Here is a 12,523-nt window from a genome sequence, read left to right as displayed (position 1 = left end):
CACTTAAAGTGAAGCTCGAGGTTCCCTTTGAGACTATCCAACTAATTGCTTCTGTTTTGCCAGTTATTGCATGAGCTGGTTTTGCAAAACGGATAGTAGAAAAGGCTTTCTAAATATCAGACAGCGATTAGTAAACAACTTGGGCAAATCAAACCAGTAATGTGCTCTCCCTCACTTACCTAAAGGGTGCTGAAATGTGCATTCATGTCACCTAGTTTTCTCTTTCCCTCCTGTTTCCCTTTACCTCAACAAGTAACGAGGATGGGTAGGTGGGCTTCCGTAATTTTCTGTTTAAAAGTACAGCACGTTGAAGGTGAAACTGGTGTTGACGCAAAGGAGCACTTTTTATCTCTCCCCAGTCCATATTTCATTCGGCTCCCCGGATTATTTTTCTAAACATCACTCTGTGCTCATCATCCCGTTCCTCAAAAACCTCCTCAAATGTTTGCCCATCCCCACTTGGCATCAAGCAGAAACCCTTCACAAATCGGCCTAGAGGCACTTAATCCACAATCCCTACTGCTACCGATCCTCACTCCTCTCCCACTACCACTCGGCCCACCCCCTTTGCTCTAATACATTGCTCTCATCGCTTCTGCTCACGACCCCTTGCTCAAGTCCTTCCTCTTGCCTGGAACTACATACTCGGCATTCAACAAACCGAAACAATGGTACTTCTTGAGTGCTTAGTCTGTGCCCAGCACTGTACTAAATGCTTGGAAAGCTACAGTAGAGTCAATCCCTGACCACAAGTAGCCCCCATATTCAAACCCCTAATAAAATAATGCCTCCTCTAGGAATCCTTCCCTGACTAATCTCTCACTTCCCTATCTTGTCTTCCTTCGCTACGGCATCACTTGAATCCTCCTTTCCTAGTCACTTAGGGTACTCACCCTTCCCCACCTAGTGTTTCTGTACATATTCAATTGCTTCTTCTATGGATCATTTATTTTGATGACTAAAAATGTCTGTCTACCCCAAATATTATGAAGTTCTTTGAGGGCAGCTGTCATGTCTATTACTCGATGGTGCACTCCCGAGAACTTAATAGAGGTCTTGCACACAATAACACTCAATAAGTAGCACTGATTGATTCAAGTTTGTTGTGGGCAAGGAAGGTATCTATCAATTTGGAATCGTTGTACTCTCCCAAACGCTTACTACGCCGCTCTGCAAACAGTAGGTGTTCAATATAAACGATGATGGCAATGATGATGACGTGAAGTAAAAAAAAACACCCACTACTTGTCATCAACAGTAAGTGCACAAAAAATTCCATTGATGATGATGATATGAAGCAAAAAAAAACAAAACCCAAAAACCACCCACTCCTTGTCATGAGAAGTAGGGGCGAACTTCTTTTATCAGTGGTGAAGGCTTCTCACCTACAGCATCTCCAAGAGGAATCCTGAAACCAGCTGGTTAACGTGGTTAACAATGACCCCAGTGGCTACTAAGGTGGCTGCCTACCCTGGCAACACCTGCCAGTTCATAAAGCCACAGCACTGCATTTGCAGTATACTGCGGTCCCTTTGGCCTCAAATGGGTTTTGCACATAATATTCTTGCCTGAGCTTTGCAATATGCTACCCTCCTACTCACTCACTGCACTTCCCGCACCAGAGAGAACACTGGCAATGGACAAGAGAGTGCAAAGTGATCTAGTTGAGAGAGCATTAATTAGGAGTCAGGACACCCGGGTTCTAATCCCAGCTTTCCCCACTTGCCTGCTGTTTGAGACCTAGGCCTAATCACTATGACTCTGTCCCTCATCTTCCCCATCTGTACAATGGAACTTAATGCCATTCTCTCTCCCCCTTTGACAGTGAACCCTATGACTGTGTCAGAACTGATTATATTGCATCTACCCCAGTGCTCAGCACATTGCTTGGCTCATTATACGCACTTTACGGAACCACAATTATTCCACCGTGCTGGGAAACCATCACGATTCCTTGATGCGTACTGTCGGATTCAAAGACGTTACGTCTAGATCGTGGCTTGTCCTTCATCTGTGATGGGAGACTCCATCATTATCTCACACTGGTACACAGGATGACAAATTACCCTTGAGAAAACTAGGAATTGATGAAAAACTTACAAACTTAAGTCTGCTTGTTTCCCAAACACCTTCTAATGACCAGTTCTGTCACTGAAAACCTCATGAAGCGAGAATATCTAAAACCAATTAAGTACTGCTATACGACCTCCCTAACACCAATCAAGTGAGCAAGTCTGTATTTCAAGACACCCCAAACCAAAAGATTTAGTATGTTAATATGTAAATTACTTTAAAAGGGATGATTAAATGTCACCCTTCAAATTCCCCATTTCCTCAGGGCCCCAAGGCAAAACCTCAATTCCTCTGCACTGCAGATCAATGTTATTAAACTGAACTTTTGACAATCCTTTAGAGAAACTTCAAGACGCAATGGGCCCACACAAGTCTAATACAATTCTCTTACAATGGTGAAATGTCATAAATTGATAGAAATCTCTCATAAAAAAGTTGACTCAATTAGAAATTTCTGAATATCATTACTGTGTTTACTGAAAGAGAATTATACTCTTAATTAAATTTTGCAGTTGCATTGTAGTTTGTGGGGGGAAGGGGGAGAAATCAGGATTTATTCCCTGCATTCACATTTTACCCACAAAATCCATATTTTATTTTTCATTAAGAGAAACTTAATGCAATTCAGGTGCATATTATTCCTAACCATACCATAAAGTAACCAACAGGGACAATCTTACACCAGCAGGGACATTACGTCTCAAGACATCTCACAGATGCATAGACCATTTCACCCCTTGCCTTCCACAGTTCTCAAAGACTTTTAACAGAGAGAAGAGTATACAGAACTCCTGAATAGCCATGTTTCTGTCTGTATTTTCACTCAAGATCAACTCTATACATATCTTTGAAAATGATCTACAACTCAATAAAGTCAAATGACAAGATTCTAGGAAAATGAACTACAGAACTCTCGTAGTTAAGATATACCATTCCTACTCTATTTTCTGCTACAGCTCCAGTCCTGCGTTTTTCAAGACACTGCAAAAGCACACAGGGAAAACCTTAAAATAGATGTCCAAATCCGAATCTGTAAAATGTCCAAAATACTAAAGGTCAGTAAATACCTTGTCTTTCATCAGTGTCAAAAGCAGCAGGATAAGATATGCACACAGTCACAAAATCAAACAAATGAAAATACCGGGTATTTCATTAATAAAAGGCATGACAAGTTTAAAGCCATCAAAAGTGGCCTCAAATCGTTCTTGTAAACACCAGATAAAAAGCAATTTAATTTCAAATTCTTAATGAATTTTTTCACTCTATTAAAAAGACCCCTCAGAGGTGAGCTAACATGGAAGACAAATACAAGGGCTCAACTAATTCATCATAATAGACTGTAGCAAAAAGCATACAAACACAAAAAGCATTTCCATATTAAAAACATGTCAATATTGACATATGTGCGCAAGTGGTACTTGCCTCAAATAATTATGATTTAATACATAAAATGTATTAACTTATTATACCCTACTTGAAGGAATTGTTGAATTTTCAAAATTATTCACAAGATAAATCAAACGAATATCACTTTATAGAACATCTCCCCACCCCAATGCAACTTTCAGTCCCTTTCATCTGTCAGTAATTATGCCAGTATTTTCAGATGAACTCAGAGGCTCTTACTGAAGCTAAAAAAAATCAGAGGTGAAGTAAAACAGTGGTTTTCTGAACAATGAAGACCTGATTACATACAAAGTTAGTAAACTAAATTTTTCAATGCACGGTAAAATCATTTCTCTCATTATTATTCTCTATTTCTAATTGCTAAATGAACTTAAACTTTGAAAAACACATTTCAAGTTTGCTGCTGAAACAGCCCTTGGACAGCAAGTCATCTAGCAAGCAACATTACTGGACTCTCTAGGTTTAGATTACTTTCTTCAAATCACTCAAAATTCTCATTTGTAATTGAAGACTGCCCAGGAAAACATTTACTCTTAACAACCCCTGAGACTTGGTGATTTTAGAAAACATGAACGACGCTGAGGGAAGTGAGGCAATTCTAACATTCACCGCCATCACTAGACTAGTTAAAATCTCTTGAGCATTTCCTAACCAGGGTACCAGATCCCAGACAGTTCCTATTCAGTTCTGTTTCACTAAACCATGCAGCATGGGCTAGTGGAAAGGGCAGAGACCTGGGAGTCAGAGTACCTGGGTTCTAAACCCAGCTCTGCCACTTGCCTTGGTGCGTGACCTTGGACAAGTCACTGAACATTTCAGTTTCCTCATTTATAAAACGGGGATTAATTCCTTACTTCCCTCCTACTTTAGACTGTGATCCCTATGTAGAACAGAGATTGTGTCCAACCTGATTAGCTTGTATCTACCCCAGTGCTTAGTCCGGTGTTTGGAACATAATAAGTGCTAAAAACCAATTAGACATAGTAGCTACAACATTGGTTTTCTCCCTTCCAGGGAATGTATTTAATGCTGAATGAAGGAGAGAGTTGAGTTCAACAAAAAAGTCAAGAACCAATTGTGGAAAAATGATGTCTACAAAGACAAATCTTTAAGGAGGCACAAGGCATGGTGACCTATGAGGGGGAAGAAACTGATGAAACTAAGCACTGCCTACATTCTGTGTTTGATCCCAAACAATTCAAAGAGATTTCAACAGGATTGGAAACAAATAAACAAAACTTAACCTTGACTTGTATGAGTACTAAACTCAGTCCGATGCCTGTCATATCCTCGCTTTTATTTCAGTTAGATAAAGTTACAGAAATTATCGAATGGGATGATTCAAATTGAAATTGAGGCTTTAAATTATGTCCAACACGCAGCCCAGAAAAACCCAAGTTATTCGCTCAATTTTTCAAACAAATTAAAGGTGAATGAAGTTAATCCAATCTGATTTCTGCAGCACAGAATTGTGTAGAAGTTCAAATGTATTCAAGGGGCTAAGGCTTCCTAGCTATTACACATAATAATCCTAAAACAAGCACTCAATGTGTAGCTCAGGACACAGTTGAAGGTCAGCAGCGGCAGTTTAAGATGAGGCAAATATAGTTGTTTGTTCATTCCAGATACATGAGTCCAGATACAAGGGTCACTTTGCCCACTCCCAACTGAATCCTGGTGATGATGGGCATCAGGACAAAGACCTCGTTCCCTGTTCTTGGGGATGTATGTTGATGGGAGAGGGAGGTGTGGGAATTCCTATAAACTCTGTGTTTTCTGGTCAGGATTCTCCACCACAGGTGCAGATTCAGGAGCAATGACAATAGAGAGCAAGTGTTTTAGAAAGAACCTGTGTATTTTAACTTGTCTTTGTTCTGAATGGGAGGCTAATTCCTCTGGTGGTTGGTCAAATCCTGACAGGGGAATTTTAATGGAAAGCACCTCATTGGTTCACTCTCTCTCAGATACTAAACCAAGCATCCTCCAAATAACTGGACTAATTTGAAAAATAACTACTGGAGTCCTTTAGATGAATAACTGACAAAGAATAGCTGAAGTCAAATGGCTCTCCTTATAGAACCTGATGCAATTTGGGTTCCCTAGATAGCATACCCATTCCTGGACATTACTTTAATCACCCTGACAAGCATCAAAAAGCTTATTTCTTATTATACCACTGAGAAAAAAAAAACCCACCAAAACCTCTGTTTGCCTCATTTATTTGAATCTTCTTCCTCTGCAGCTCCTGTGGAATTCTCAGAAGCCTAAACCTCTACATTAGCACAAGGAGTTTCATCTTACCAGTCCCTTCATTATTCTCTCAATAAGCTTCTTGAGAGTTAACTGCTCCCAGAAGGCTGGAGAAGTATCTGGTCCAAGCTCCCCTTGAAAATAAGGAGTTTGGGGGCCCTCAAGGAAGAATCCCCTTGCGAAGAGCCTGTTGAGTTTCTTTGGCTTTTCCACCAAAGAGGGTTATTTTTCAGCTAGGATAACCCACTTCTGGAATGCTAGACTGCGGTTCTTGAGGCAGTGAAGGACCCATGCGCATTTCTATCTCAGAGGGAAAGCTAATTTGCTCAGTCCTCTGGGCTCTGTTCTGAGAGAACTCAGTCCAGTTCTCCAAGGTCCACCCAGGTCAGGTTCCAGATTGGAGAATAATAACGTTGGTATTTGTTAAGCGCTTACTATGTGCAGAGCACTAAGCACTGGGGTAGTTACACGGTAATCAGGTTGTCCCACGTGGGGCTCACAGTCTTAATCCCCATTTTACAGATGAGGGAACTGAGGCACAGAGAAGTTAAGTGACTTGCCCACAGTCACACAGCTGACAAGTGGCAAAGCCGGGATTTGAACTCATGAGCCCTGACTCCAAAGCCTGTGCTCTTTCCACTGAGGCAGGTCCTTCTGGGAAACAAGAGTTCCCTGAAGCATAACATTACAAGGTTTTCATCCTCCCACAGTCAAATCCCCAAGAGAACTCTTGCACGTATGCCACTGGCCCCCCTGTAGTTTCTGACGGCTGCAATACGGTTTGCAGCAAGTGAGTCCCTGGAATATTTGACCTCAATACAACAAAAATCACCAAGTTAGGCTTGACAATTCTAGCAGTTATTTGCAGTTCCTTCCTCACTGCTGAATTTTGACCAACCTCTATATTTTAGCTACCCTGCATTTGCAGTAATCTCAAATCAATTAAAACAAAGACAAAAATATCCAGAACGAACAAACAGAAATGTACCTGGTCTGTAGTACTGGAGTCAGTGTGAAACGCTTTAGAAAAAACATCCTTCTTTGAAAATATACACACTTCAATATCAAAGTCTCTACACATTTTACTGACTGCTGAACTTGATACTTAATATTGAGAGCCTAAATAGAAAGGTAAATTATTACCAAATGCTAATAACGATATACATTTTTATGAAGCAGGCACAAGTATTCACGGATTTCTTTCCAAGAAATCTTGAGTCATCATCTTCAGAGTTTCCAGTACATAACGCCAATTCAGTTGATATTTATTTCTTTTAAGCACAAAAAATCCTGCAGAAGCTGACAGAGCATTAATTATGTAACCAGAATTCCATTTTACACATTCATTCACTTACTCAGGGGCAAGGTGGACAGGCCCTCTTTCTCTCCAGATTTTCTTATCAGCCCCGCTCTTCCTCCCCGGTTACCTGTCAACAGACCACAGAGAAAACAAACCATTATTTTCAGTGTGAACAAGGATTAAGACTCATAAACAATTGTCCTCAGGATCCAACAGAATACAACAAACTAGAGATCTGGACAGCTACACGGCCTAGTAGAAAGAGCACGAGCCGGGCAGTCAAAGGTCCTGGGTTCTAACCCTATTTTTGCCACTTGCCTGCTGTGCTCTGGGTGCCCTAGCTTCCCTACCTGCAAAATGGAGGTTCAATGCTTCTTCCTACTCAGATTGTGAGCTCCATGTGGGACAAGAACTGCGTGTCTGACATACCTTGGATCTTCCCCAGCATTTAGAAAGTGCTTAACAAATACCACAGTTAACAGATCCCAGGACTCTAAGTCGGGACTCTCAAAAGTCCTAGAATTCCTTAACTCCCATTCTCTCCTAGACCCCCTCCAATCTGGCTTCCGTCCCCTCCACTCTACCGAGACTGCTCTCTCTAAGGTCACCCATGACCTCCTTCTTGCCAAATCCAATGGCTCCTACTCCATTCTGATCCTCCTTAACCTCTCTGCTGCCTTTGACACTGTCGACCATCCCCTCCTCCTCCATACCTTATCTCACCTTGGCTTCACAGACTCCGTCCTCTCCTGGTTCTCCTCTTACCTCTCTGGCCGATCATTCTCAGTCTCCTACGCTGGAGCCTCCTCCCCCTCCCATCCTTTAACTGTTGGAGTTCCTCAAGGGTCAGTTCTTGGCCCTCTTCTATTCTCCATTTACACTCACTCCCTCGGTGAACTCATCCGCTCTCACGGCTTTGACTACCATCTCTACGCAGATGACACGCAGATCTACATCCCCGCCCCTGTCCTCTCCCCCTCCCTTCAGGCTCGCATCTCCTCCTGCCTCCGGGATGTCTCCACCTGGATGTCGGCCCGCCACCTAAAACTCAACATGAGCAAGACTGAGCTCCTCATCTTCCCTCCCAAGCCCGGTCCTCTCCCAGACTTCTCTATCACCGTGGATGGCACGACCATCGTTCCCGTCTCTCGGGCCCACGATCTCGGTGTAATCCTTGACTCGTCTCTCTCATTCACCCCACACATCCTATCCGTTACCGAGACCTGCCGGTTTCACCTCTACAATATCGCCAAGATCCACCCTTTCCTCTCCACCCAAACGGCTACCTTACTGTTACGGGCTCTCGTTATATCCCGGCTAGACTACTGTGTCAGCCTTCTCTCTGACCTCCCTTCCTCCTCTCTCGCCCCGCTCCGGTCTATTCTTCACTCCGCTGCCCGGCTCATCTTCCTGCAGAAACGATCTGGGCGTGTCACTCCCCTTCTTAAACAACTCCAGTGGTTGCCTATCGACCTCCGCTCCAAACAAAAACTCCTCACTCTAGGCTTCAAGGCTCTCCATCACCTTGCCCCTTCCTACCTCTCCTCCCTTCTCTCTTTCTACCGCCCACCCTGCACGCTCCGCTCCTCCGCCGCCCACCTCCTCACCGTCCCTCGGTCTCGCCTATCCCGCCGTCGACCCCTGGGTCACGTCCTCCCGCGGTCCTGGAACGCCCTCCCTCCTCACCTCCGCCAAACTGATTCTCTTTCCCTCTTCAAAACCTTACTTAAAAATCACCTCCTCCAAGAGGCCTTCCCAGACTGAGCTCCTCTTCCCCCTCTACTCCCTCTGCCATCCCCCCTTTACCTCTCCACAGCTAAAGCCTCATTTTCCCCTTTTCCCTCTGCTCCTCCACCTCTCCCTTCCCATCCCCACAGTACTGTACTCGTCCGCTCAACTGTATATATTTTCGTTACCCTATTTATTTTGTTAATGAATTGTACATCGCCTTGATTCTATTTAGTTGCCATTGTTTTTACGAGATGTTCTTCCCCTTGACGCTGTTTAGTGCCATTGTTCTTGTCTGTCCGTCTCCCCCGATTAGACTGTAAGCCCGTCAAACGGCAGGGACTGTCTCTATCTGTTGCCGACTTGTTCATCCCAAGCGCTTAGTACAGTGCTCTGCACATAGTAAGCGCTCAATAAATACTATTGAATGAATGAATGAAAAGTCAAGTTGCTCAAAAAGGAATCCATTTTCTTACACTCAATGTTGTGCTCTCATTAAGTGCTTTAATGGCATCAAATTTTACTACAAGCATACTTTTCAAGCAACTGTAATAATAAATTCATTTTTTTAACACCGCAAATGTTGCTATTTTCACACTAGGTTTATGGCATCAAAGTTAATGATAATCATACTTGTCAAAGGACTGCAATAGCTGATGGCTAACCTGGTTCTTAATTCCAGATAATTTTCATGATGAATTTTTTTTAATGGCATTTGTTAAACACTTACTGTGTTCCAGGCGCTATAATAAATGATGGGGTAGCTAGTCAGACTGAACAAAGTCAATGTCCCACGTGAGGCTCACAGTCTTCATCCCAATTTTACTGATGAGGTAACTGAGGCACAGAGAAGTGAAGTGACTTGCCCAAGTTCACACAGCAGACAAGTGATAGAGTTGGGATTAGAGCCCAGGTCCTTCAGACTCTCAGTCCTGTGCTCTGCTCACTAGACCACATGCTAAATAAAGTAGAATTACTGAGATATGGGGGCACAACCACATCCCACATTGATATTCTACAATTTGGACAGAAACAACCAGTGAGCTTTAAGTCAACTCCCCAGAAAACTGACATCTTGTTTTCAGGATTTCATTTGGTATACAAACCTGAATGAAAATATGGCACACATACATATTTGAAAATAGTTTCCTTTTTGTGCTTTGAAAGATATCCTTCTCTGCTGAGTTCATAGCAGCTGTTAAAACACCATATTCAGAGTTATGTTGGCATCTTAAACAATAATGTAGTACATCGCTTGAAATTATAATAATAGCCTACAAGGTAATTCCAGCCCAATTTGAAATGGGAGGAAAAAGAGAGGGGGAAGGGACAGTAGTTAGTCAAATAAAAAATAGAAGTCAATGGAAGTTTTATTCTGCCCCTCTCCACCCCCAAGAGGCTTGTCAAAAGAAAAGCATTTGCTATTTAAAAAGCAAAATTGACCGAATCTACTCAATAAAAATTCTATCACCTTGTATTAGATTTCACCACAACTCATTTTACTAATTCTTCAGAGGAATCATTTTAAGCAGGACCCAGAAGCCAGTTCCTTCGATTCCTCTCCAGTGTTGGCTCTCGGGAATCTTCATCACTACATGGCTAACAGCTTAGAAGGGTAATGAAGAGAGGGAACCGCAAAGTGTAAAGTGACATCTTGACTTTCATTCATGCCCCGGATGGAAGCACAAGGCTCTCCAACCTTTGGTCAATTCAGGAATAATCCAAGGGTTCATGGCCTGCAAGAAACTACAGGTAGATTGAAGCCAGCCCTCGGGTGCCAAAGATTGTCAAGGAGCCATGTGAATGCTTGATGACTAGAAAGACACTGCCTTCCTCTGCCTTTGGGCTGTTCACTGGGGGCTGATATAAAGGAAAGAGCTGTCCATTGAACCAGGATGTCCTTTCTCAACCTCTCTCAGATAATGTGTAGGCAGTTCTCCACTTTACCTAACCCAATGGGGCTTGATAATCATCATGAGAGTCAATGACTGTGGCATCCATCATTTTCAACATAAATTCTACGATCTATGGTGGCTAAGGCCATAGATTAATTAGGAGATAATATTTTCTCTACCGGTGTCCACAGTGGGAATCTTGGACGGGTTGGGTAGATTAATGCATATCCCTAGATGAGGAAAAGGATTAGAGAAAAAATAACCCAAGAAGATATTTGTCTGCTGATTTAGATTTCAAACCACAGAGCATCCCGTGCTTTTTCGGTTATTTGGGAGGTTTTTGTACGGCTATTTTTCCTCTCTGAGATGGGGCCCACTGGGTCAGGAAGGAGCAGAGAATTATTCCATTAGAAAAGCACAGGACTGGAAAGGAAGAGGTCATTTGACCTACCTGCTTGATCTCCTGGGCAGATAAGTATCTCTCATATTTTTTAAAGACTTTCAAAAAGAAATGCCCAAAATCTATTTCCTCCAAAATAGTCGGCCTTTTCATTGAAAGTTACCATCAAGTCCTGCTCAGGGAACGGAATTACAGCTCCTTCACTCTTCCTCTCAGGTTCTGTGTTCAGACCCTTAGCTTATCTATCTTGGGGGTTCTTTCTAAACTCTTGTCAAGATATATATATTTTTTTTTTTACATTGGAGAAGAGTTTTCTGGAAAGGCTTTGACCAGGGCCAAGTGTAATGGGAATATTTTCTTGTAGCAAATTGAAAATGTCCATCGTGTAAACAAATGTAAAATCTAACTGACATTATATTTCAGGTATTCTCAATTTATTGAAGGTCCCAGGAAAAAAGATCTACAGAAATAGCTTCTTCTTCTTCACAATTGATCAAGAAGTTCAATTTTCATGTAACTTTGAATTTGAGCACTTTTTTTTTTTTTTTTTAGGAGACGAATTCCCCTGGCAGTCATCTCGGGGGCTCAAAATCATCTCAGACTGACCCAGGAGCAAATTCCACTGTTTGAAAGCAAATGGTCTCAAAATGGGTTGGCAATTTTAACCATTTGACACAAAGGCCTTAAAGATCAGAGGGCCAAATGCACCTTATATTGAAAGAATTTGATAAACTCAATGTCGGCATTTGACTATGGCTTATAGTCCTAAAAGACAGTAAGCTCTTCATGGGCAGGGAACTTGTCTAACACCTCTGTTATATTGTGCTGTCCCAATTGCCTAGTGCAGGTAACTGTACTAAGCACTTGGGCCAGTAACAGCTGCCTGCACACAGCAAGTGCTCAATTGACTGACTACTAACAACCCAGATGTGGTTTTGACGATTTTCTGGATCCTCTCCCCCGACACATAAGGATCCAGTTGAGGCTAACAGTGCTAGAGAGGGGAGGGGACCCGGTGACTGTAATGCCATGAGATTTTTACAGTCCGTGTTGAAGCCCCTAGCCCACTCTCAGGCACTGACCTTGGCAAAGAACAGAAAACGCCCTGAATAGGCACCCGGATTCCAGCGGCAAGAGGAGGCTCAGAATGCAGCTAGCCTACAACGGAGCTGAAACTACTCTGCAAGAGCTAGAAAGGAGGGAGACAGTGTTTCCCATTGGACAGATGTGCAGCTGGAATTTCGCTGTTTGGCCTTGAAGGGGAGCAGCCATGACAGCTAATAACTATGGCATTTATTAAGGGCTCTCTATGTGCTCAGTGCAGGGTAGATATGAGGTTTTCGGATCCGACACACACAAACACAGTCTTATTTCCACTTTACAGACACGCAAACTGAGGCCCAGCAAGGTTCTAATTCTAATATTATTATATTAACATATAGTAATAATAATTATGATATTTGTTAGATG

The 12,523-nt window shown here is 42.5% G+C and overlaps 1 protein-coding gene across 4 annotated transcripts in view; it reads right to left on the bottom strand.

Annotated features, from left to right (window-relative positions):
- Window positions 1–12,523, bottom strand: part of TBL1X (transducin beta like 1 X-linked) — a 192,127-nt gene that overhangs the window by 124,495 nt on the left and 55,109 nt on the right. For all 4 annotated transcript variants that reach the window (XM_016228013.3, XM_029079768.2, XM_007670365.3 and 1 more), the window contains exon 2: window positions 7,086–7,157. The gene's annotated coding sequence lies outside the window, so the exon portion shown is untranslated. The remainder of the gene's footprint in view (window positions 1–7,085; window positions 7,158–12,523) is intronic.

This window comes from Ornithorhynchus anatinus, chromosome 15, assembly GCF_004115215.2.
Source record: "Ornithorhynchus anatinus isolate Pmale09 chromosome 15, mOrnAna1.pri.v4, whole genome shotgun sequence".
Lineage (NCBI taxonomy): Eukaryota > Metazoa > Chordata > Mammalia > Monotremata > Ornithorhynchidae > Ornithorhynchus > Ornithorhynchus anatinus.
Note: the sequence above shows the minus strand (reverse complement) of the source record. Positions and strands in the feature narration are given on the sequence as shown.